We start from the raw sequence: 27,719 nt of genomic DNA, 5'->3' as shown, positions 1-27,719 counted from the left end.
AATTTGAAGTAGTAAATGTGTCTTGATCTTCAGCTTCTGCAACAGCTGGGTTCATGATTGTGTGCATCTTTGCCATTAACTCTCACTCTGATGTTAGGCCAGGTTACAGTAAATGACCTTCCTTCCAGGGTAAACACAGGACCCCTATTGTAAACCAGATGGTGGCTCTCTGTTGTACTATTCTGTGTCAATGAGTCTTAAACACATCACAATTCCTTATGAATTCATTTGCGTTAACCCATCTGTCTCAGATGACTTCCTTAAGAAAATAGCTTGCTGTAGTGCCACTGTAAACGGTAACTGTTTCTCAACAGGGAGCCATGTCTTTCTTGTGGAAATAGGGTCATGCATCATCAGGATAGAATGTTTAGAACCCCTCTGCGAGAAGTGTGTGTGTGTGTGTGTGTGTGTGTGTGTGTGTGTGTGTGTGTGTGTGTGTGTGTGTGTGTGTGTGTGCGCGTGTGCGTGTGTGTGAGAGAGAGCACACGCTCTGCTCCCAGGCGAGTGGTCAAGGTCTTCAGGTTCAGAGTACAGGGTGAACCCAAGAACCCAAACACACAGAGCAAAAGCTGGTGTGGAGCTTGGAGCCATTCCAATAGCTGCTCAAACATTGGAAGCCAGCCGTTCCAAAGTTCAAAGTAACAGTATCCTCGAGTGTGCCAGCGGTGATGACATGGCGCATTCATTTACCACATGGAAGGTTTGTTTATCTTTAGCATGTTAGCTGAAAGATTCCAAATAGATCAAAGTTTCCAGAAACCAAAAATTCCCGAAAAGCGTAGGCTTGAATTTATATAATGACTTTTTGTTAACCAAGATTGACATTTATGATTGTAATATCTCTATTAAAATAAGACAGCGTTTTATGACTCTGACTTTGAAACTACTTTACAACCTTCTCCAAAAAAATAAACTCCTACAGCTACAACATTTGGTATGCTATCAGATCTCAGGAGCCAATCCGTGTTAGATGTGGCCAGTACTGATTTAAATACCAACTTTATTTTAGTTATTTTTTTAAAGCACATTGTATCACGTTCTATTTCAGTCCTTCTGAGGACATTTTAAAACTCAGAAGTTTAATGCACCCGAAGTATAATTTTATAAGAGTATAACCATTAACCTGTTCTCCTGCAACACTGTCCCATGAGGAAGTAAGAACATCATCAGTAAAAAATATAGAAGTACAGTATTGCATACATTCACTAGGGGCAGTGTTGATATTAGGGGGTAGATATACTAAGATGGGCCAGTCGCAGTGCAGACATACCGCAATTTACATTTTCGTTTTTTACTTAGCAAAAGAAATATTTTGTCGTTTGTACTACAGAAAAAAATGTAGAGAGTCGCAATATACTAATTTAAATATTTGTTGCGTCTTAGCGAGATCTCTAGCATTATACATTGCGAGAGTCATGCGACATTGTTCAAACAAATAGCGGCAGTTGAGCTGTGGTTTGCTGCAGCAGAGAGTGCCCTTCTATACATGCAAGGGTGCAAGAATCAAAATAACATTGTTTTTGATAAATGTAAATGTCATGTCTTCATTGTATCTACTTTAATAGTGTTATATATATTAAAAATTTAAGGCATTTTAATCCCATCAGATTCTATAGTGGGACCTCCACCTTCACCCCTAAAAAGCTTTTCATAATCATAAAGTAGCACCTCACTAAACCAGACATGTTTCTCTGACATGAGGAGGTGTCGGGTTTAAAAGCAATACAATAAAATTGCACACACACACATTTATAGTGCTCAATGCATTTAAAATGTAAATCATTGCGCTGAAATAACACTAATGGTAAGGTGCACATTACATTGTGTAAAAGTATTAATCTGTACGGTACGCCTATACAGTATACAGTACAGTAGTAAAATCAAATGAATACCTAGAGCACTTTCTTTCTACTTTAGCCTACCGGTAACACAAAATAAATCATGCTGCTGCATTGTACACATTGGTGTACCATACGAATAAAAGATTATTTTAATTGAAGATTGTTTGAAGAGTGTTTTTATTATTATTATTTATTTATTTATTTATTTTTTAACATGGCCTACTTTGTAGCCTAGATGCACAAAATAGTTAATGGTCCTATACAGATGCTCAGAATGAGCTGGAGGGATTAGTGGCACATGTGTGCAGTCTATTGATCCCAACATCTTTCCCATCTTAATGACCAACTCTGCTCTCCTAATACAATGGTTTAATGCAGTGTTTCCATATGCACCACGAAACTGTTTGTAAAACTCAGTCTCATCCTGTTCCAAAATCAGTATCGATCTAGAGCAGTCACAATTTTTTAATCTCTTATAAAACATTATTATTACTTATTTTTCACCAGTCAGCTTATCAAGTTAACCAAGTTGCTAAACTGATTTGATTGTTATCTAGTAGTTTGAAAGATGTTAATGTGCAGCATTGCTAAACAAAGGCTAACATTTGCGAGCCCAATGTGTTTAATTGACCAAGTTTACAAACAGCCTGGGTTTCGTGGAAAGAACTTTGGTCAGCTGCTATTGCACTCAGGTTTATTTACAAACTCAGGGTAAAACTGTATGGTTCTGGCTTCTGTGACACTGTGCAAGGAGAGGAGCCAGTGTAATCATACCCAAGCATACCTTATCTGTTCACCGGTCAATGGTCTCCTATCAGACCTTCTTTGTGTATATTTAACCATTATTTAACCAGTAAAGTCTTGTTGAGCTTCAATACAAGCAAGTTCATCAAAAATGACAAGAAACAGTTTAGGCGCACCGGCCAAAACAGCAACATGTCTCGGCTGCAGAGATGCCAGTTTGTTGTTTAAACCCCTGTAAAGGGATCAAGACAGTAAGTTTCAGTTCTTCCTGGAGTTTACTCCAAGACCATGGAGCTAGAAAACTGAATGTCTTTTTTCCAAATTCCGTATGAACCCTAGGAACTCTAAAACTTAGAATAGTCTGAGATCTAAGATTATAAGTACTACTAGAGGAAAGTAACAATTTATTAAGATAATATGGGGTTTTGCCAAGGATAGCTTTATAAACAGTTATGTACCAGTGTTTCAATCTACACAAAGATAGTCAGATTAGCCAATCTATATAAATCACAAAGATGAGCAGAATCCGGGCTGGTTATAAACCTTAATGCAGACTGAATGGTTCTTAAGACCGCAGTATCCGGATTGAACCAAGATGAACCACACAACCCTTTCGATCAGGACAAGGCTAAACCACTAATTGTTGTCCCTTGTGAAGCCTGCATTCACACATATATAGCTCTTCCATCTGGGATGAAATTTGGTGTGGAAAGGCCTTTGAAGTCTTTGAAGATGAACTGCTTTCCAGTTCTCATATTTTATGTTTTCGTATCTTCTGAAAAGCTAGAAGCTGAAAAGTTTAGCTATTAAAGGCTTGGTAACTGCTTTCATTCACTTGATTAAATGCTTATGCAGGTCAAGCAGGACTAATAAACTAATAAATATGTACTTCGAAGTGTTTTTAAACAATTTCCTATATTATGCCCAACCTACATTCAATTCCATTCAATTTCTTGGGCATAAGTTGGTGGCAGATGTATTATTTTAGAAGAAAAAAAAGGAAAATCCATGGTTGCTATAATGTGTTTATTTCCAGAATACATGTGAATTCTACATTGCAAACATTAGAGTAAGGCAACCAAGATTGATGGAGTTATTGCACTTGTAATAACATCTTTATTTAGTAACCTCTTTATTTGAAAAGCTGAACTACTGTAGAGTTTCACTGGCATTAAGTAGGGTAAGATCTATTCAAATAAGGTATGACTTAAGAAAGGTTCATCTCTAGACACAAGTTTTGTCTATTTCCTCCCTCAGTGTACAAATTAACACATTGATGGTTGTACTAGCTGAAACTTTTGTCTACTTGACTTAGTTTCGTCTTAGTGTTACCACTCAGAATTTTTAAAATAAACAGAAATATACCAGTAATCAGAATGAGTAATACATTTGTCTATTACCTTGAGATGCTTCAGTTTTCTCATCATCTGCTACTTCTATACTGTTATCTGCTGCTGTAATTAACTTGTGTAAGCTTGCTGCCTGAAAGTGTCTGTACTTCAACAAATGAGTTAAAGCTCCTTTTCAGTGTAAGCAATATACAGGACCCATAAATATGTGTGAAAGAAATTAGTTATTGTAAAAAAATTAATTTATTTTTCACTAACTGTGATCAAGTGGCAAAACTTTCCCAAGCCTTATTTATTTGGTAAATGGCAGTCTGATTGTCAGAGTTGGAGAATATATTTGGGTTTTAGTTAATGTTTTGTTGTTTGGTAGCAGTGAACAAGTGGTGCTGTCAACTTTAAGAACTTTGGCACCCCTCTGCACTTTCCTAGACTCTGCTGCATGTGCTGGGTCTCACAGCAAAGGGTTCCCGGTTACCCAGAGACACTTTCCTAGACAGTGCTGCACATGCTGGGTCGCACAGCAAAGGGTTCCCAGTTACCCAGACACACTTTCCTAGACAGTGCTGCACATGCTGAGTCTCACAGCAAAGGGTTCCCAGTCTTGACAGAGACACTTTCCTAGACTGTAATGCACGTGCTGGGTCTCACAGCAAAGGGTTCCCAGTCTTGACAGAGACACTTTCCTAGACTGTGATGCACTTGCTGGGTCTCACAGCAAAGGGTTCCCAGTCTTGACAGAGACACTTTCCTAGACTGTGATGCACGTGCTGGGTCTCACAGCAAAGGGTTCCCAGTCTTGACAGAGACACTTTCGTAGACTGTGCTGCACGTGCTGGGTCTCACAGCAAAGGGTTCCCAGTCTTGACAGAGACACTTTCCTAGACTGTGCTGCATGTGCTGGGTCTCACAGCAAAGGGTTCTCAGAAACAAAATAGAACAAGGTGATATACTTAAATATTATCCATTTTGTATGTCCAGTGCATATGTAAACATGTTTGAGTGACAAGAAAAAAATACTTTTTTAGCTAATAGAAAGTATGATACAAAAGCGTTGCGTTTACATTCTCTTGATTCTTCCCTTCAAGTATAAGTTGTTCTGGTTCACTAGTCAAATGCATTTTTTTTAATGTTTACTATTATGACCAGGGATTTGACCCAGTTTTTGTGCTCTTTTTTTAGAGTGGAGATTGAGATACAGATACTGTTTTGGGCTTTGATGTAGCACAGCAGAGGAGGAAATTAAAGAACCAACCCCAGGGAAGAAACTTAACAGAGCCAGCAATGCTGCTGCCAACACAGCAACTGAAACCATGAGAGCAAGTACGTGTCATCTCGGGTTAACACAGCAACTGAAACCATGAGAGCATGTACATGTCATCTCGAGTCAACACAGCAACTGAAACCATGAGAGCATGTACATGTCATCTCGAGTCAACACAGCAACTGAAACCATGAGAGCATGTACATGTCATCTCGAGTCAACACAAAAACTGAAACCATGAGAGCATGTACTTGTCATCTCGGGTTAACACAGCAACTGAAACCATGAAAGCATGTACATGTCATCTTGGGTCAACACAGCAACTGAATCCATGAGAGCATGTACATGTCATCTCGGGTTAACACAGCCTTGTAAGGAATTGGCTTAAAGTAAATCCAAAAAGCATAGTATACAGTACATACATTCATTGTCACAAGCATCTTCATTTCATTATGGTCAACCAATCTAGTCCTCTCTAACCGGCACCTTCTAGCATTCATTATTAACCAGAGCCAGCAATTATCAGTCACTAGATTCTCCAACTCTGATTTAAACAATTCTTATCACTGGGGTTTCCCATGCGTTTGCTTCCCCCATAAGATGGCAACCACTAGCCTTACTGCTGTGCAGTGTCTTTATGATGGTATTTTAGTAGAGCTGGTGCACTTGTTATATTGCCATGTAGAATATGCGTGCACCTCCTCGAAAGCTGACGTGAGTCACCCAGTGCGAATATTATGAATCCATGTATCGGATTAGTTTTAGAGAGGACAGTGATCAGGTGAATTCACCAGCTCACTTGGGATGACTTTGGTTTCCATTCAGGGCTGGGATTCAATCACAGAATCCCTCTCTGAAAAGACTTGCTGATGAGTGTTGAGAACTAGCTGTGTCTGCATTCAAAGAGTGGTACCTGGACCAAGAGACAAAAGAAGGGCTGTACAGACAATGGGAAAGGTTCACTAAGCAGTTCACCAGTGTAAAGACAAAAACAAATTACAAAACAAGCGTAAAAAAAGGTTGTTGGGGCTTTTAAACATAACATAATGGGTTGTTTATTCAACTTTTTAGAACATATCAAATTTTCCATTCATATTTCATCCAACTCTCCTTGACCCCCCACCCCCACCCCCCCGTTTGAAAATTGTACATGTGAAGCCATTGTTTTGTTTCTGTAACCATGGGCTCCTGTGGTATAAACAAAAGCCCCTGCCTGCATGAAACACATTTCTAAATAAAGAGAATAACAAGTCAAGAACCCACCCATCCTCAAGTTTGACATATCACAGAGGAAGTCTGAACTAAAATTGAAAACAAATGCTGCAAGAGAATCTGCATTTCCTTGACCACAATTCTAAAACGGAAAGTAACGTCCACACTTCTGGGAAAAGATCTGTGATCCCAGAAACTCCAAAAAAGGAAATCTTTCGTGTGGTTATTAATAACTGCTGTTTATTTGTGTTTTTTTTTTTAAAAAGACAAACAGCATAGTTTTATCACGCAGTACTTCCTTGTGTTGTTTGTGTCATATATGCGGATGATCCTGCCAACATGAACGACTGTGAGCTGGAATAGGATGTGGAGTTGAACGCAGGGGCGAGGACCTTTCACACAGCTCTCAAACAGACACACACATCTACAAAGGGCTGGCGGTGGCACAGTGCAGTATTTTCATAGCATCTCTTGACTTTCACCTCTGGAGTCCTGCGTTTAAATTGGGCTCCGAACGCAAGTTAAATATGCGAAATATAAAGACCCTTTCACACCCACAAGGGAACGTATGCAAACAATATTACAGCTAACTAGCTCTGCACACACACTGGTTAGCCACATATGTACAACAGCTGTGGCACGGCAAATGTAAATTGTACAATACTGTCAGCCTCAAACATACTGCAAGTTCAAAACTTCAACCGCAAGATTAACCACATCTAACAAAACATCACGATATAGATGCTCAAATTGTACAATACAGAAAAAGTACAAATCATTCCCCCATCACATACTGTATGTACATTGCTTTAGAGCATGACTTTTTAGGGGTGTGAGATTTTAAATATTGTATTAATTGTGACCATTTTACAATTCTCTTGTTATAGTAAGAAGGAATAAATCCTTATTTATCTCTCCCCCTGTAAACTCACACACTGCCAAAGGCCCTGTCTGTCTGGGGAAACAGGATAGGATCTGGTTACTTTGAAGTTCAGAGTCCCTTTGAACTCAGGTGGAAGATACTGGTTTTCAAGGCGCTATTTCCCCTATGTAGAGCGGATTTGGCATAGGTGTTAAAAACATGATCACACCCGATAGAGACAGGTTCCCGCAGACAAGGTGTCGGGCTTCGGCCGGGGGGGGGTTGCCTTCAGTTCAAACCTGTGTGTTTCTGTGCTCTTTACACTCTCTTTATCCAGACTGGCGTTGAATGGTTACTGATCAATAGAGAGTCTTTTAGGATAAACCTACAGTATTGTATTGTTTTATTTTGAAATAAGAACTTTTACATTAAAATTAGGCTCCAAAATACCAAGACTGTTACATTAGTGAACAAATGTGCGTTATAATACCTGAGATGCAAAACTTCACACATTCTGTAATGCTGACAAGATGTACGATCCAAAGTGCTGTGGGTCTGTTTTTCTTGTTTGTCTTCTCCCTCCCACACTGACTTTTAGGAAGAAAAGTCCAAAGTGCTGAAACATTTAGTAAAACAAGAACTCATCAGTTATCTAGGAATCACCCTGTTCTTGTATTGCCACAGTAAAGACAGCTAACCTCTATGGGAATGGCCAAGGTGCATTATTCACGTGTGTGATGGATCTGTTTCAAACCAGTAGGAGTCACTCTCTGCACACATATAGACTCTCACTTTCACACACGCAGGGCTTTATAATGAATTGCAGGGGTCTGAGCTGCTAATCAATATCTACCCAAACCTCCTTGTGGCTTTCTGTTACTCAGTAAAGATTGCGATATTCAGCATTTTTCAAAGCCATTCATGAAATAGGTGTGCATAGTAATGGAAAGTGTTGTTGAAGCAAATGGTTAAAGCAATGCTTTTGAGTCTTGTTGCAAAAGCAGTAAGAATTAATTTACAGAAATATCAGTCCTGTTGTTTTTGAAGCATTTTGCATCACTTGATCAAACCTCAGATCTGTATTGTCAATGCCTTATCCATTATTGTTTCTCATTTCCTAAAGGTGATATGTAATAAACTACCCTGGGCCAGATTTATTAAGCATTTTTCCTGAAAATGGAAAATGCAGTGTCAGTGTTAAATCCTCTTCAATTAAAAGCTGAAGTGAATTTATTTTCCCTGCTGACTATAATTGTCTCCCATGATGTTGTAACTACCTTTACGCACTTGACATACCCAGTACCTTCCCACAGTACCAGACCTGACCTCATGTACATTCTGAATTAATGACTCCTCAACTGGTAACCGTGTTCCCGAGGTTATGTTTTGATTTTATTTTGTATTTATACTGGTTATAATACACTTTTGCAGTGTACATAACTACAGCTCCATAGCACTCCATATTGTCTATTTGCCCCAGACCTCCATCCTTCAGGATTTTTTTTTTTGCAATGTTCACAAGCAATTCATAAAGATACCTCTTACTAAAACTGCTGCAAAATGCAGTTGGAGACCAACTTTAAAAAAAAAAAAAAAAGAAACAGCTGTCATTGTGCAGTACTTTCAGTGGCAAACAGTTTTTGTCACCTCTGTTATAGTCATCTAATGTTTACAGTTTATATATATATATATATATATATATATATATATATATATATATATATATATATAATCATCATCTTTAGCCTTTTACAATCCACTATTGGTTGAAGGCCTCCTCAAGATTCTTCCACAAAAGCCTGTCTACTGTCAGTACCTTTTTAAAGGTAAGGAAATAAGGCATGGCTAGAGTGGTTGGTTTGTGGATTTTGAGTGCTTTCACAGGAGTGCTTGTTAGGATCAGATCGTGTCAAAGCTGTCTGCTTTGTGTGTGCGTCACTCAAACAAGAAACAAACCTCCCAATGATCTTATCTCCCCTGTCCTGGCTGGAAGGAAAAGCAGCACATCCCTGCAAAAGAGGAACCTGTTTCATGTATTAGATTTAGCAGTGCATCACATAAACACAATTACTCACCCCACTGCAAAGATCTTTTCACATCAAGCAGTTAAGACTAGCACACGACAGATAGGACTGACAGGTACCAATTTATGCTTATACAGTACAATGCTCCCTGTTTATTTCGCTAGCTGACTTAGACTTTTAAAAAAAATGAAACATTGAAAGCAGTGAATTGGTGAAGGGCCCTTAAGTGGTTAGGTACAGTACATGACTATTTGACAAATTTGTGAACTGTCGAAGAGGGAGTACTGTACATGAATACCCACAGCAAAATAGTAAATTATGACAGCAGCTACAAATGGGAGAGAAATTTGTGAATATTGTATCCAGGCTGCAGATTCCAGCTTTGTTGGTGTATATTTCTGATGCAGTTCTATGTTACCTTGCATATGTAAATATAGGGTGGCAATGCATACTGTACAGGACCATGAAACAGAAAAGTATCTACAGATGACTCATATTTGATTATCTACTGTATCGATGTGTTTATTACAGTTTAAATGCACTGTGCTTATAACATGCTAGAGAGACACCTTAGAATAAGAAACAGAAGGCAGGCAGTAATGTGTTTTAAATGATTAAATGATCATTTTTGAGGTATTGTTTAAATAATGACTTGTTAGAACCCTGGAACCCTGTAATACTACCAGTCAGGTTTATTAGAGTTAAAGGAGGGCTGTATTTCTATCTCTCGTCATTGAAATATACCCCATACTGCCTTCTCTTTGAAATGAATGACCTTCATGGAGCTAGACCAGTTGGGCAACAATACTGTCCTTCAGCTACCTCCATCTGTGAGGAGGGTTTTTGTGATCCTCACTGAGACTGTGTAAAGCTGGATTTGCTTATAAATTACAATCGATTCAGGAGTTTGTGGGGGTGTGGGGCTTGTTGGTGTCCAACTGCAAACTCCTGACAATCTTCTGTGGAAGATTGAGACTCTGGAACACAGGGAATACATATAACACATAGGCACTGTAGATTTGACTGCATGTATACAAACCCTGTGAGGCATGTACAATACTAGCATGTAGATATGAGGATTTGTGCATTTCATGTTTTCCTGGTAAAGAGAACACGGTTTTCAGTTTCACAGGCCTGTGTTACATTTATAGTTAGAAGCTTGTTCAACCCCATGTAGACGGCCTGCTTCACATTATGTTAGAGAATCCCATATTAGTCTTGGACTACTGGCAGTGTGTAGACAGTAGCTGTTGTTTATGCTTGAAAACAACCTAAAGCTGAATTGAAAACAGAGAGGAATTAAACAAACACAAACAGACACACACACACACACACACACACACACACACACACACACACACACACACACACACACACACACACACACACACACACACACACACACACACACACACACACACACACACACACACACACACACACACACACACACACACACACACACACACACACACACACACACAAACAGACACACACACACACCCACACACACACACACACACACACACACACACACACACACACACACACACACACACACACACACACACACACACACACACACACACACACACACACACACAAACACACACACACACACACACACACACACACATATATAGATAGATAGATAGACAGACAGACAGACAGGTATTTATTTATTTCACCTGGAATTATGACGCATTGAATTTCAAAGTGTGTTTCAATAGCCTAGGCTCAGGGTAGTGAGATTCTTACAGGTTTAATTGAATTTGTGTGACTAGTGCATATGCATGTGCTGGGCTTTCTGAACAAAAGCAGCTGAGGAAGCGATGATGCTGCTGAGGCTGGAGCTATCTAGTTCAGACCGGTAGAAGTTAGCAAAGGAAAAGAGGAGGGGGAGTGCGGGGGATAGATAAGCATTTCGATCGGAGACTGGCTCATTTTTTCACAAAAATAACCACAGGGGAAAGCAGGCCAGCAATTACGAGCTAGTCTGATACGTGTATCAAATGGTAATTGTTATTCCTGGTATTGCTTACAGTTCCTAGGAGCCCACACCCACATACAAAAACAAGTTTGGATTGTGACCTTACAGTGGTCTGCTTCCCAGCCCAAGAAACACTTTTATTCAGGGTTAATTCCAGGTTTTGTGTGTGTGTGTGTGTGTGTGTGTGTGTGTGTGTGTGTGTGTGTGTGTGTGTGTGTGTTGTAAAGTGCCCTTTAGGCTAAAATTCATTTGTGTTTATTGATCATGAAATCTTGTTGGTGTGAGCCTGTCTCAGAAAGTTCTGTCCATTTAGAAGAATATTAGCAGTACTAGCCTAATGTCTTTTAAATTCAGTTCAGATATCTGCAATAAATGCCAGTAGTGAACGTTTGGACTCCATATGGGGATAAATGAGCGCCGTGATTGGATGAGTTCCTCTCTGTTGGTCCAATGAGAAAGCTTGTGTCCTTTGCTTCTACACTCTGATGTGCCAGGAGAGTTAAGATGTAGCTGAATAGGGAAGCTTTCCAAGTATGAGTGTAACACCACAAGCAAACACACACAGCCAGTACTCATCAACTTTTACAAGAACAAGCAATCAAGCATTTTGTAATTGATTATTTTTAGTAAGAAAACAAATGTGTCCACGTCATACACATGCCAAAGTGGATTGGGTTCAGATGAATCAATGTTTCTGAGCGTATTCGATTGTGCATATAAATGGGATACATCGTTCTCTATTGTTCCTGCTTAGATAATTATTTTAACCACTGACACAGCATTAGGGTTGTAGAGGGGAGCAGTAAAAATGTGTCACGTAAGAACACAATTTATAGTGTCTGGAACATTTACCTGCAGTCTCTGGCAAGCTTTATCAGACGGGTCTAAACTAGTTTCAGATATCTCATTTTCACAAACAATAGTACCTTTCACAAAATGACATAATATCTGAATCCAGTTGTTTTAAAAGCTTAACTGCACTGTCTGCTATAGCACTTTCATGACTTGAAGAGGCTCAAGGGAATTGCAGTTTTTCTAACACCAAAAAACGGTGTCCAGTTTCGATATTTATCTGGATAGACTAGTTCTCAGGTTGTAAGCCAAACAACAAAACTACACTGTACAAATACTGTCTCTCTCTATATATACATGGGTACATGGGGCCAGCAAAATGATTGCAAACAAAACACATACAACTGAAGCTACTTACTCTTAAAAAAAAAAAAAAACAGCAGCTGAACATTTACTGTATATGCTATTGCGCAGCATGCAACATTAGCATTTATTGGATGAGAGTGTCTTAATTATTATTTTAGAAAGCTAGTTTAGTGAAGATGAACAGTATGTACTGATACATGTTTGCGTTAGAAATGGTAACCAATGTATAATTTTTAGTTCAGTCACTGGCTTCAGTGACATTCAGTAAATTTAAACTGCACTTTCCAGCAATTTGCTGCATTGTAACTACAGTGTAAATGTGGGTGTTTTTCATATGAGCTATATCCTGTCTGTCATATACTTTAACTCCTGTTAGACTCTGCTTTTTTGGAGCATATATCTCTCTGGAGCACAGAAACCTTGACTCCCACGAAGAGCGTTATGTAATAAATGGAATTGTGTTTGCAGTCAAGGCAGCCTGTCAGCTGTACTCTTTCAGCAGCAATAATTACAATCAAGAGAGCTATGTGACCCTCGTGCAGTTTCTGTTCATGTGAGCATTCTGTTGTTTACATACGGTATCTTGTTTTATAATGCATAGCTAGCACTGTAAAATGAGCAGAGCTTGCCAACAGGTTGCAGCAGGTGTTGTCAAGGATGCAGGATTGCATACATGCCAGCAGTCCCTATATGGCCAGGACTGTCCCAATATCTTAACAAATTGTCCACGCCCTGATGCAGAAGAAGAAAATCCTTAGAAATTCTTCATAGCTAGTCTAGGGCTTTCGCTCTCGAAATCGGCCAATGATGTCAATGGCCCGGGATTGTTGCCAGTGCCCAAGAGCAGCGGCCAATGACAGCATTGACCGAGCATTGACGTCATTGCCCAATTATGTCAGTCAACGTTGTTATAAAGACCTAAATAAGAACATTGGCCAGGGAATGACGACATTGCCCAGCAGTAGTTGGTGAGCGTTGAAAAAATCGTATTACTAAGACTAAAATGAAAAAGGTATTGTTTTATTCAATCCAATAATGCTCTGATGAAGTCTTTCATTTTAAATAATAAAAGAGATTTATGACTTTAAGTAAAATGTGGGAGTGGAACGTGAAAGACTGGAGTTACACCCTTCCTTTTCCTACAGCATTCATTGATCACAGGAAGTGTGGTGTTGGAGGTTCTGAGATATGTATTATACAAAGTCATGGCATTGCATAAAGAAAATGGCATCTATCAAAGCAAGAAAAAAAGAAAGTGTTTGTTTAACAGTGACTGGAGTTACACATATACCTTTATTCTGGGGGGAGGGTTAATGAGTGTTTGCATATTTATGTGTTTTTCTGCGTATGACCCTCCTCGGGTGTCCCACTGAACAGTTTCCAAATGTTGGCAAGTATAGGATTGAACTTGCACACACTTTTTATATGTGACTCCCCAGGAGTTTGTATTGAGGCTCTGAGCTTGTTAAGACAGAAGACTAACATTGTTTTTTGTATAACACACTGTGGTTGTGCAGGCTCATACATGTGACTCCCTGGAAGTGTATTGACTGTCAAAATGACTGTTACATTAACATCATGTGTCTGTTCATTATGAGACTATTGTGTCTATGCCTAACCTTACTTGATGAATCATCTGGTTGATACAGTGAGTCTTTAAGAACATGGTAATTAATATTCACTCAGCTTTTTTTGTGTGAGTCAGCTGCAGAACATGTTCCAAGGCTCTCACAGGTGTAATGTGACTCAGACAATGTGCAGGAAGAATAGCAGGGAGCTGTGGCTGTTTTATTCTGTGCATCCTTAAAAACGTTATAAGCGTTACAAAACAAGCACCTGGGCAATTGCTACGTGCCTTTTTCCAACAAAAGAGAATTGCATAACATACTAAAACCAATGGAGAAAATGAACTTATCCTGAGTGTCTTGAGCTAGATAGATCGCAGTAACAGTTAGGTGTACCGAGCCGAAAGACAATTGCAATTTTCTACAGGTTATGACCCCTGTTGATCGTACTATATGTTATAAACCAAACAAATGTTGCCTTGTGTACTTAAAGATAATGGCCATTCTACTCTGAACCTGATTTAAGGAGTGGACGTTTTGAAGGGTGTTAGTGAGTGAAAGGGACGACCAGTTAGACTGACACTGCAGGGAGCAGACTGGAACAGGGCAGATTAATAAATATGGTGTACAGTTTCATGTAAAGTGGTTGGTATCAGTCACCAATAATAGCCTTGAGAGCTTTGAACTTGCTGCAGTCTATTCATTATGAAACACTGCATTGAAGGGAAAAAATGATGAAGCTTTTACTCACATTCTTGATTGTCATTGGTTAATGTGGTGCATTTAAACAATACAGGGCATGTTAAGAAGCTACATGGGTGATACTAAAATTATATCAAACAGTACATGCTGTTTGAATAAAATATCCACTACATTATAAAAAAAATGCAGAAAACAGATCTGCTCAGTGGGCATTTTGATGGAAACAACTATAGTTCAAGTAAGGCCAATAGATTATGTTATCCAACCCTTCATTCTGATTACTGAGGCACAGTCTCCAAACAACAAGTGTTTCAAATTGGTATTCTTGTTCATTGGTTTATAACTGGTCACCAATTTGATTTAAAAGAACCCAGAACATGTTTAAATATCCAGCTTCTGACACTGACATTTACATTGCTTTGACATATTAAAACGAGCACCCCCAAAAATAGTGGTGTCAGCCGAAATACTCACAATAACTCCACGCCCATGGTATAAATACCAGCCATCTGATTTGTGGAGCTCAGAAGGCGTATACAATATGTCACAGACTAAAAACTGTGCTCACAGATCTCGCCATTTTTCTTTCAAGACTGATCCGACAGGAGAGCCTTGTTCAGATAACTATTTGTTACTTGTATCTGCTATATATTCCACATTTATTGTGTTTTTACACAAATTATATGTGATGTTAATATAATCGCTGAAATATATAGAGAAAAATAAACATCACTATTGAAACACATTTATTTTTGAAAAATATATAAATGATGGACATTGACAAAATGTTTTTAGTTTCTTTTTAATCACTCAACCATTTATCCTTGACCGTAACACGCTTGAGTGAGTATGACTGAAACACATGCACTTAATCACCTAATTAGTGAAACAGTGGATATGGAGTGGTTTCAGCTGTTGAGTTGCAAGCTTGAATAAAAGCAATAAAGAAAATCACAGAAAAAAACCAATATGTCATGTCTGTTAAGAGAGCAGCGTCTTCATGTAATCGACATGTTGGCTGGGCTAGGGCAGCATACTGTGGCTCACCATCTTAGGTGCTCACAGTCAGCAATTTCAAACCTGGTATGGTATAACCAGATACACTCTCAATGACAGGCCACGAACTGGGAAATCAAGAGTCACAACACCTGCCCAAGATTGACAGATCATTTTACATCATCTTCATGATGTAAATTGTTAGTCAGCACAATATAAAGTCACTGCACCTGCTCTCAAACAGAGTTTGTCATTTTTCGATCACATCAAGTGAATTTTATCCAAATAGAAGTGATAAATTTCTTTTGATTCTCCAATATAAGTGAAACGTTTCTTTTGATGCTCAGTATAGTTTTCACTAATTACAGGTATTTTCTGCACTACAGCCTGTTGATTGTTATGTCCCACAGCGGCCTTGTGACCCACGTGAAGCCAGTGGCTAGAGTCGCTCCTTCCCAGGCATACAGCAACATAAGTCGGCTGACTTTGTGCTCTCCCTCCCAGGCTGCAATAGCTCCGACTGGAGTTATTTATTTCTCGTTTTGGCTTTGGCTAAAAAGATGAGACGTTGTATATTATTTTGGTAATTGTTTAAATTACTGTAAGATACATGCTTCTGTTGTGATTGCTTGCAATCTCTTCCACGTTATCTTGCTACCATTTTGGTGACATCTTTAGCATTACCATTACGAAGGCTGTTATTACTATTCTGAAAAGCAGGATTCCCTCAGTCTCGTGTGTGGTACTGAAAGTGGCTTATACAGGTGGGCTTCCCTGTACATTGCCACCCGCGGTGACTGATCCGGTGGGCCCGCACCGTACCGGTACCAAGGTCAACAAGCAGTGCCGGGTCTTTGAGGTGATCCTCAAGCACACCTTTTCAGCCAGTGCGTTCGGCAGCCTTGTAGCATTCCAGTCATTCAGCAATATGAAAATAGAAATGTAACCGTTAACTTCAAGGTTGCTGCGGCCATTATTGCAGCAGGCTTGAAGGAAAAGTGACACTGAGATCTGTTAGTGCAGTACTTTTGTGCCCTCGGAGATGGGGAGTGACTGTGCCACAGGGTAAATACCCATGCGATAATGGTTACGTTTCTATTTCAGGGAACCAGGGTTATGATAATAACCTAACGTTTTGATGTGTTTTGTTCTCTGAGCAAAAACCTATATGTTAATGTGGTCAGGCTAAATTGGAAAATTATACATACATAAAGAAGAAGCTGGGATAGTCAAGTATACTAGGTGGTTTTATTGTTAAAGGATGTTTTGGAATGCCATTTAAATTAGTTCTTTATTTCTGTATTGACAGCCTGCGTTCCTAATGTCTCTGCAGAACAATGAGTCTGTTTGTATTACTCAGTATGCTATCAGTCCAGAAAATGTGCTTGCTTCTAGAATACAGGGTGGTATTTGTGTGGGGTTATAGTTCAATAAATTGTTCAACCCCACAGCAAATTTGATAAAATTCTCAACAAATTGTCATTAACATGTTTCAATGACAATTTGTGGAAATGTGCTGCTACATTTTATAACTTGTTTACATATAACATTGCAAAAAAGCTAAGGGAACAGTAAATATACTTTATATAGAACATTTTCAATAATATGAACATGCCTGTAGTTAAAGTTAATTGTAGGAGGTGTTTGTATTGTAAGGGTATTTCATTACAAGGACCTGTACTGCCAACCAATGATTTGACCTGACTTTAACCTTTTTGTGTACAGCAAATGACTCACACACACAGTGCATTGAGTTTTAATCAGGAGTGTTGGCTGTACAACTCATGAGAACCACATTATGCAGCAAAGTAATGTATGGTAGTTCTACTCTGTGCAGAGTTATGGAAAGTTTAGTATAATGTAATCTTGGCTGTGTAACTATAAAACAGACAGAGGTTGGCTTCTGTTCCTACTTATCTATGCAATACATAAAGGACTGGGGGTGTGATGTGTTGTTCTGATGAGGACTGTGAGGCTCAAAGTGGAGGTGTATAAGAAATACAGTGATCTTTAAAATTGGGGGGGGGGCTGAGTGTTATTGCAGATGTTTTTTTTGTGATTCCGTGTGTGTGTGTTCAAAAACATGTCATTGTTCTTTGAAGTTCAGAAATGTGTTAACATTATAATCAGGATAATTAAGTTTTCTCATAAGCACACGATAGCCTGAAACTTGCATGCTGTAAATGCACACCATGGTGAGAAACATGTTCATGGTCCTGTCAGATTTTTCGCACATACTCTTAAACTCAGGGGAGATGTTCAAGGAGAACAGAGATGTTTTAAACTCCTGTAGTGGTTTTATTCGTGCACTGGGCTTGCAACGTATCGAGATTACTTTTTAATATTCAAGAAAAACACACAGACTCATTTAATTTGAAGTTTTAATGTAGAGGAGTGTAGTAGTGCTCTTTTTGGTTTATTAAATGCTTTAAATGGATGGAGTAGTTACAAGCTACTTTGGATCCCTGCTAACGCCACGTTGTTTTGTTGTTTGTTTGAGTGTGTTTTGGCAGAGGCAAGGTAGCAACTTGTCCTCTGCCAGGAATAATTAATAAAACAAACTTGTGCAGAAGGTGGCCATCTCATGAGTTAATTAAGTGATTAATTTGTTGCTAATCAGGAGATGGTCACCTGTATAAAAACCTGCAGTTCTCTGCACTCCGGGTGGGGTGTTCAGAGGCGGAACGAGAACGAGTGAGCGAGAGAGGAGAGAAATATAAAATAATACAGGATTAGTGACAGCAATCTGCCCAGCCTGACCTGTGTGTGTATTGGTATATTTGTGTTCGAGACTTTGTTTGACCTTTTATTTGTGTTCTGGGAGCGTTTATTTTTGTTCAAATATTTTATTAATTTTTTTGTCTTTAATTAAATTACTTGCCCTGCAGTACCTGTCTGTAGTTCTTCCAGTATCTGGCCTGATGTCACTGCTCTGCCATTTCCTGTCACACGTGGTGTCCAGTGTGGGATCACCAGCACCTCCTGGACGCAGGCTGGATAAGGGTACTGCAGTTTTTTCTTTTTTTTTTCTGTATATAACTTTTTGGAGTGAGGATGAGGAGAAAAGATGGGAGAAAGAGGAGGAAAGATGGGAGGAAAGAGGAGCTGGAAGAAGCAGAACAGCAGAGCAAGTGGTTGTGGTCATGGGACCCCACCCGACTGGGACCCCCTTACTGGGAGGACGAGCAGGAGCAGTGGAGGGCTGAAGGGCCCCCCCGTGCGTTATGTGCATGGAGTTTGGGCATGACCGGGAGGGCTTCTGGAAAGCCTACTCAATGGGGACGGTGTCCTGTGCGTCCGGATGGTTTTGGCTGCTGGAACAGCAGACGCCATCACCTCCACAGGCCGAGAGAGAGGAAGGTGAGGAGAAGGAGGCAGAGAGGGGACACGGACCTGGAGTGGGAGAAGTCGGTGCGTCCACAGCCCAAGAGGGAGGAGCCCGAACGTCCTGCGTCTGAGTGGGAGGAGCCCGAACATCCTTCGCCTGAATGGGAGGAGACTGAACGTCCTGCGTCTGAGTGGGAGGAGCCCGAACGTCCACAGCCCATTAGAGGGGGGTCTGTGTCCACAGCCCAAGAGGGGGGAGTCGGAGCATGCACAACCCAAGAGGGGGGAGTTGGTGCGTCCACAGCCCAAAAGGGCAAAGTCGGTGTGTCCACAACCCAAGAGGGGGAAGGTTGAACGTCCACAGCCAAGGTACCCACAAGCAGAAGAAGAATACCTGCTGATCCGCCTCCACCGCCGTTTGAGGACTGTTTGTCACTCCCACCTCCACCAGCAGAGGAAGAATACCTGCTGGTTCATACTTCTGATGCTTTTGCCTGATAAGGGAGGTTTGGAACTTTGAGCAGGCCAGTCTGACCTTCAATTCAATGAGCTTCTCCACACATGCCTTACACAGATCTTCCAGTAGCTGTGACAGTCTTGGGTCAGTTTCTGCTCTCAGTGAGTCAGTTTTTGCTCACAGGTGTGGGTGACAGTTTAAAAGCCTGATACCTACAAAAACTTAAATATTGTTAGCTGGGCTCCCATCTCTACATTCTCATTCCCATTGTCAGTGGGCAAACACATTTTAACTGAATCTAAATATTTTCTTGTATTTTGAGAAATGTTTGCTAAGAAGACTCATTCACATCTTGAGAATTGCTCTAGAGAAGTTCTTATCGTTGTAAAATCATCACATCATCATATGAGAATCACTTTCTACAGAAAGCCACGGTGTCCTGCTTGTTTTGTGCCTCCTGTATTGGTTAAGATCTAGTGTCACCTTTATTGGAGGAATATTTGAAGTAAAGCTGTTCTACATACTGTGGTTGTAGGTCAAGGTGACCTACTTTTCGTGATACTGACTCCTGTGAAGTACTATTTAAATCATTGATTGACATAACATGTTGCTCAATGGCAAAACAAAGCTGTGTGACTGCAGCACATTCAAATAGCAGCGAGTACAGGCAAGGATGCGTATTAGGTATTTTATGTGCAGTTGCAAATGAACGCGTTGTTAGTTGATAATTAATCTTAACAATCCCCAATGGGATTTTGTGCTGCCTTTCAGTCATGCTTTATTAAACAGCTGTGCATTTGAAATCTCCAGGAGAAAAGTGAGCTGGGAGATGATAGAAAACTACAAAAGCAGCAACAAGTGCACATTTTCAAAGGGTCAGACTGCACTGTTCACGTGTAATTAGAGCTGCTTTGGTCGTGAGGGTCTGGATCCCATTGAGAGACGCCCATGTTGGGATTTAAAAGTAAACTTCAAAGGCACGGCTGGCCAATTCTTTAGACTCGATGTTGCTGTTCAATTAGTCTGCTGTGAGTAGCAGTGCCCCTGCTGCATCTTTTGTTGTTCGAGGGGTTTGTACTCGCCTGATCCCTGCCACTGCTCTGCAATATAGTGCTAATGTGCCTGTTTGTTGGGCAAGCCTGCATGTGAGTACAGATGTCCCAGAAGGTAATGAATTGGTCTGCTTGGAGAACTACAGCTCATGCACTATTAATAGCTGCCATGGAACATTTTTAATTGTTTTGGTCCCTTTGAATTACCGCTAAATGCCAGTTGCTCCCTTATAAACTCAGGTCTGCTTTCCTTGGCATTAGCACCATATGTGGTGTGCTTTACAACAGATAAGGTGCAGGTGTGGGTGTTTGTAAGAACTACCCAGGATGCTACCATTAAAGGGTGTCAAATCCTGATTTTATAAAGGTAAACAGCATGGGTCTAAGGCATTGGTTTTGATACAGAGGCAATGATATACAGTTGTGTTCATATGAACTGTGGAAACAAACAAGGGTGCAATAGTATAACCAAGACTGATTAAAGCATCTGCTGAAGCAGGGTGATATACACACCATACAAAACAATATCAAAGCATCAGATGTACGAGGACGCCTGAGTGGATACATTCTGAGATGGAGTGTGACGTTCCACTTTTAATGTTCTAGATTTTAGTGTTATGTTTAGTTGTGCATATAAAAAACTGTTTGCATACTTTTCTTTGAGCTGACATTCATATCTTCTTGTTGCAGATCTCCTTTTTGGTGTCTGTGTACAGCAGCCAGCAGCTCTCAGAAGAAAGCTGTTCTGCCTTGGGGTTGCTCACTCACTATCTTCACCTCAGCCAGTTCAGCTGGATGCTTATTCAGGTAAGTGGAGATCTGGGAAGAAATGTCAAATTAACTTGAACAATAACTTTCTGAACTTGAACAAATGGCTGCTGTAGAGCCATGCAGATTTGCTACACAATTCTGCACACTGTGTGTTTTCCCATCACAATGACGCCTGTACAATGTTTGATGGCAGTTCATCCATATCTTTATTGGTGGTACAATATGGAAAAAATACTATAATAAGATCATTGTAATATATGGAAAAGTACTAAAATAGCTTCAGAAATGCAAACTATATAATATGTAAATATAAAAAAGCGATTTACAATTGATACTACTCACTCTTTAAACAAATGTTTGGCTAGAAGTCTTATCAATGACTTTGTTAAGCAGAAATAGTTTACAGTATTTTAGTGTGTAGTTTGTATTCAGAAAATAAATACAAAATAAAGAACGACATTTTATCACTCTGGTTCTTGGATGCTTCTGCTGTATCTATATCTGGAGGATCTTGCCCTGTTTGTACTAAACCGGTTATTTTCATGATCCCATCCCATCTCATTTAGCTGGTCATGGCTGTTGTGAGCACACGTCTCATCCACAGTATTATTATATGTGACCTCCCTACCAGGACCTAGTTTAATGATATCATGAAGAGTGATGGTGCTCCTTCCTTGCCCATGAAGGCTCCCTTGATGTCCTCAGTGTGACTTCTTGCAGATGCCACATCATTGCAATGTCTTGGCATCATCTACAAGGCCTTGTCCAATGACATAATCTAATGTTGACCTTACTCCCTTTTCTTTAGGTATCCTTCTTCTCGTTCTCACTGTACCAGATACCCTCTTTTGAAGTCAGTCGTTTTTTTAAATGTATCACAGATGGTCTAGCAGCGGAGCTGAGGTACTATGAGTTTACACTTTCTAGTGAGTGTAGGGGGGGGCGGGATTGAAGGTAACTTTGGAACTAATGTCAGTGCTTACAAAAAAGATTCCAAGCTGAAACGTTACCTCCTTTATTTAGCTTTATAAATTTTCAGTGACTTAATGGCTGCTGATTATGTAGTTCTGTATATTATGGATTTTACCGTTTGTCTTGCATAGCTAGAATGTATGTTCATTTTACAAAACGAGATAAAACGCCTAGGTTTATTATTCAAGGTCTTGAAAAACCAAAGTTTTTATTTTAATTATCTGAAAAGAACTCCAGTCCAGGAAGGACATATATTGTAGCTCTGTTTGTGGTTTCTAGTAAACAAAGCTGCCTTTTCAGCCAGTTCATAAGAACATGAAAAAGAATCAAACGAGGGGAAACCTTTACCTTATTGCTAATCTTGGCTACGCTTGGGCTGCAGTTGTTTTTCATTTGGGTATCTATGTAGGCCCATGTGAGTCATCAAAGTTTTGCTAATTTGGTCGTCGAAAGTGCTAGAATGTATTTGGAGCTAGTTTTTATTTCATTTTTGCATACACTTGCTAATAATAAAACCTTTGAAAATATTGGCCTATAGTGTTGAAAGCAAACTGTTAAATAGAAATGTAAAACAAAATGATGATAAATGAATCAGGTAACCGTTAAGCTGGTAAGAAAAGGCCAATTTGTTGTTGCTGTGTTTAGAGATAAAAAAAAGGTGCCTTGAAAAACTCCAGTTCCATTCAACCGAAGATTCAGGCCCGATGCGAATATCCTGTTTTCAGACATGCCTGGGATAAAAGGGACCTCTTTTGGAAAGTCTGTCACAAATGAGATACTTCAAACCTAAAATAAAGTGTGAATCATTTCCTTCACTTCGAAAACTAGAACGTTGTTTTCAGGTTGCTATAGCAGGCGTTGTAACAAAGGGACCTGCCTTGTGATTTGAACTGAGGACTGAGCTACTGTATCACTCCTGTTTATATTATTATTATTATTATTATTATTATTATTATTATTATTATTATTATTATGATGATGATTTATTTGGCAGACACCTTTATCCAAGATGACTTACTGTGTTAGAGGGTAGTACAAGGTTACATTGCAAGCTTAATATATAATACAGTACAGTAAGTGCATATAATACTGCTTAAATACAATATAAGCTAGGATGCAGCAAGTTAAGATTACAACTTACTGTATATCTACAATGACATAATAGTAGTGCAATAGTGCAACGATCTTGTATTAACTGAGGATGCAGTAACGTGGTGCATAGGTCAGGGAAGTCCAATGCATAGTAGAAGGGGAAGAACAAGAGGTCTAGAAGTGCAGCGTAAACAGAAGGGTCTTGAGGTGGCAGTGGAAGACAGTGATAGAGCAGTCCTGAAGTTCTCCGGTAGCTGTTTCCACCACAGAGGAACTAAGGAAGAGAAGGGGTGGAACAAGGGTCTTGAATTCAAAGTGAGCAGAGATAGGTAGCCAGTGGCGTGTATGAAACAGAGGGGTAGCATGAGATCAGCGAGGTTGAGTGAAAACAACACGAGCTGCAGAATTTTGAATGAAGGGGATGGACAGCCGAAGCAGGGACACCACCAACGAGAGTTACGGTAGTCCAATCTGGAAACTACATGTTTGGACTATTTGTGTGGAATAAGTAGTGAGGGAAGAGATGTGTTGAAAGAAGGGGAGAGAGTGGTCAAGAAATGTCCATTGAAATGTCCCAACCAGAATATAATGGGAGTCAATGGGAATGAACTCCTGATAATGTCTATTGGATATTATTACACAACAGTGTTTTAGGTCACTGCAGATCATATATCACTCTAATAAAAATGAATAATCTTGAGTGGAGATTGTCTGTGTGAAAGATGCTATTGAGTCAGTGCTGCTTTAAGTAATACCCATCTGCACCCTGGCAGAAGTACACTCTGATACACTCGTGTATAATATTTTCATGTCACTGACTCAAATCAGTGCCATGATATGTGCTACTCTGCAGATTTTTCAAACTGCTTTTCTGATGAAGGTGGCTTCAAGGGTCACTTGTGCCCTTCTGGCTTAGTGATTCTGCTACCTCTTAAAACATCCTTGAAAACACATTTCCATTACAGCTGTACATCGTGATTTGGATCTCTTGTTGTCTTTCTGATCAAAGTAGTAGCATAATAATGGCAAAAAGCTGAATGTGTCAAAAAAAGGGCACAAAACAAATGATTGAAATGTATTAAAAGTCTTCTTGTTTCAATAAACTGATCAATAAACTGATCACAGCTCATCTTGGCTAGAGTTTCACTCCTCCTGGAGAGATATTTTAGTCTATCAGTAGTATTCACAGTACCATCAGTGATGGGTAGAGAGGCAGTTGCTATGTGGATGCACACCAGTGGTTGCCCCAGTCTGATTTCTACTAATCCTTTTCAAAACTGGGTTTATACTGATCAACCTGATTAATTCAGGCTATGTACAATATTTAAAATGGCCTGCCTCTTTTATTATATTTTTTCCAGAATATCAAGGTCTGTATGAACATAAAGAAATAAAAGAGACAGGACATTATAAATCCAAAACCATGAATGAAACCAATTAATCACTATAAACCCAGCTTTGAAAAGGACAAAGAGACTTTTATCAACCTTTGCCCGTGGGATAAGCCACAGCTGATTGTTTTGTTGCACTGGAGCAGTGCCCTGGATTGGATCAATCACCTTTCTGACAATAAAGATAGAAACATGTTAGAAGTTAAAAACTTCTACATGAGCCGAGGAGGACCTTGTAGGGCCTTCAGGTGCATTAAGAAATGTTTAGTGCTGTGGTCGATTGAACTATTTTGTGAATGTTTAAGTGTAATGAGCCGTTGTTGATATGAGTCATTATATGGGCTATCGACAATGGCTCAGCAAATAGTAGTCTTCTGTTTGGCTATTGCTTTTAATTAAGACACACTCCATTAGGAATCTCCCACAAGCTCTTGTAATTAAGCACCATTGTTTGCCATTTTAATGCTTCTATTAGTTCATGGACAGTTTAAAGTAAGTCACGCTGGTTCATATGAATAGCTATGCCCGCAAGAAACCAGGCAGGTTTTGTACACGGAACCTGAGGCACTGTAACATCATGTTCCTGTTGTCAACTCCATACATGTTTGAATACGATCCTTTGTGATTAGGCTGGACACATGCATGGAAACGCCTGTCATCGGTACTCTGTGCACGGCTGATTATTTGTTATGCAAATAGAATTCTATACAAGTGTTCAAGCAAACCAGTATCAGGCAAGACAGACACATTTTAGGGTCTTGTATTCATGATGAATTGTTGCTGTTTCCTGAGGAAATGACACCACTGACATGGCAACCACTGAAACGTCTCTCTGTGTGCCTTTATAGATGACATAATGGTCATATATTCTATTAACAATGGTATGGTGGGTGTGTTTTGTTTTTTGTCTAAGCCGCTGCAGTTAGATTTTGACAAGGCAGGAGATCTGGACAGTGCTGTGTGCAAAGTGTCCTGAGATGCTTTGGCATGAATGTAGCTGTGTAACTGTACACTGAGTTGCACTTCAGAGCAGTACCGGTGCTGTACTTGACAGTCTGCAGATATTAGCAGTGAAAACAGGGCCATCGTCTAAATGGATGAATTTAATGATATTGTAAAGAACATTTCAAACAGATATTAAGAAAACATATCTTACAATTAACCAGATATCTCAATGAAGAATTCTACTAAAACTATAGCAAGAGAGAGACATCTTTAAAAAACACCAACATACTAAATAAGTGGGCCTACAAAGGATTTATTGCATATAAGGAAAAATATTTTCTGCAAATATACCCTGTGGTACAGTAGTTCCATTAAACGTGAAACAACTTCTGAAGTAAATATTTCATGTTTGGCTGTCACATGAATACAAAGCTGTGTATTGTTTCATTAAATTGACTAGAAATATGTGTTTGCAGTTTTGGCCTTTTTAGTGCAAAATACCTATTGCAGATGGCTCTACTTTTTGAAGTGAGGCTCAAATACTATGGAATCTGGCTGATTAATAATAGAAGTGACTTGACTTAACAGTGCTGCATGTCAGTATTCTGCCTAATTTGTAGAGTGGCCCTTTCCCAGGGCAGATGGCATTCTACCTGGCTTAGACTGGATAAACCTGCTGTGAACTTGAGTTACTCCAGTACAAGCCAACTTGAGCCCATCTTCCTGCAGTTAAATTGGAGCTTGGAGTCTTCATTGCAAACTCTGATTTAAACATACTGTACATTATGTAATGCAATACAATGGGGGGGGGGGGGACTCACTGGAAATCCTAGTAAGACCTGTATATTAATACATTTAAAGGCACGTTGATGTTTTGGGAATATTGTCCTAGTTCATTATTTCTCATTTGTTTTCTGTTTCTTGAAGGTTTGTACATAATATCCTACAGATTCCATGATCTACTGAGTTGCTTTGCTTGACTCGGCCTGTGTGCTCCTCTCTTTTCAGGCTATGAACTTCTGGCACGTGCTGGTGATGAACGATGAGCACACAGAGAGGCGCTATCTGCTCTTCTTCGCCCTGAGCTGGGGCCTGCCTGCCTTCGTCATTGCCCTGCTCGTCATCATCCTCCGGGGCGCCTACCACTGGCACATGCCTGAAATCTATGGCCTTGTATATGGAGATGTGTAAGTGCCCTTTCGGATCCATCGTTGCCAGTAGACCTATGGTTAGAATAAGAGGACAATGGTGTATCTCTTTTGTGATCTTGTGTTAACTTTTTTTATAATGTCATATTGTGAACCAACCATTTTGGAAAATCCAGAAAGGCCCAGCAAAGCTTCATCCAAACCTACCATTGTTCTTTCCATACCATGTGCTATTGGTAATGGGAAATCTGCATCTCAGACCCTGGGATTTTAATGAGCTTCGTTTCTAGAGCAATGGCAGTCAATCAGTCAGAGGACTGCCCCACTATCTACACGATTTTGCAAAAATCAATTGCTGAATCTCAAATATTATCCAAATCTCCCTTGCCACTATGCATTTTATACAGTATCAGAGCTTTGCATCTGTTGTGTTGATATTGCATGTTTTCCCTATTTCAATACATACACAAGGGCACTTTGAAGATTACTGTAAATAATGTGTTGTAGCAAGTATATATTGGAAGTTTTTGTGGGCCATACAAGATTCAGCTTGTAACATCTGTCCATTTCAGGTAGATGTAGTGCACACATTCTTTATCCATTTTACATGAATGCACAGGGCTACAGCAGTCCAGGGCACAGTGCCAAAACCTGTACGCACTGTACAAGTACATCACTTTAGGGTTATTTAGGTAACAGGATCTCAAATGGGCTGTTTTGTTGATTTTTCTCTAGTTTCTGGATATGAAGTCAATTGTGTGGCTCTCTAGGACTGTTTACACTGACTGGACTGTAGGAACACAAAGACAAAGTGAAAATGCCACATTTTTCTTGAGTGGTTCAATGCCTTGGATTTATTT

At 39.7% G+C, this 27,719-nt stretch overlaps 1 pseudogene; it reads left to right on the top strand.

The window, feature by feature from the left end:
- LOC121327374 overlaps positions 1-27,719 on the top strand; it is a 144,362-nt pseudogene that overhangs the window by 75,025 nt on the left and 41,618 nt on the right.

This window comes from Polyodon spathula, chromosome 2 (assembly GCF_017654505.1).
Source record: "Polyodon spathula isolate WHYD16114869_AA chromosome 2, ASM1765450v1, whole genome shotgun sequence".
Classification (NCBI taxonomy): domain Eukaryota; kingdom Metazoa; phylum Chordata; class Actinopteri; order Acipenseriformes; family Polyodontidae; genus Polyodon; species Polyodon spathula.
The sequence above is the reverse complement of the archived record's forward strand: the minus strand, read 5'-3'. Positions and strand labels throughout refer to the sequence as shown.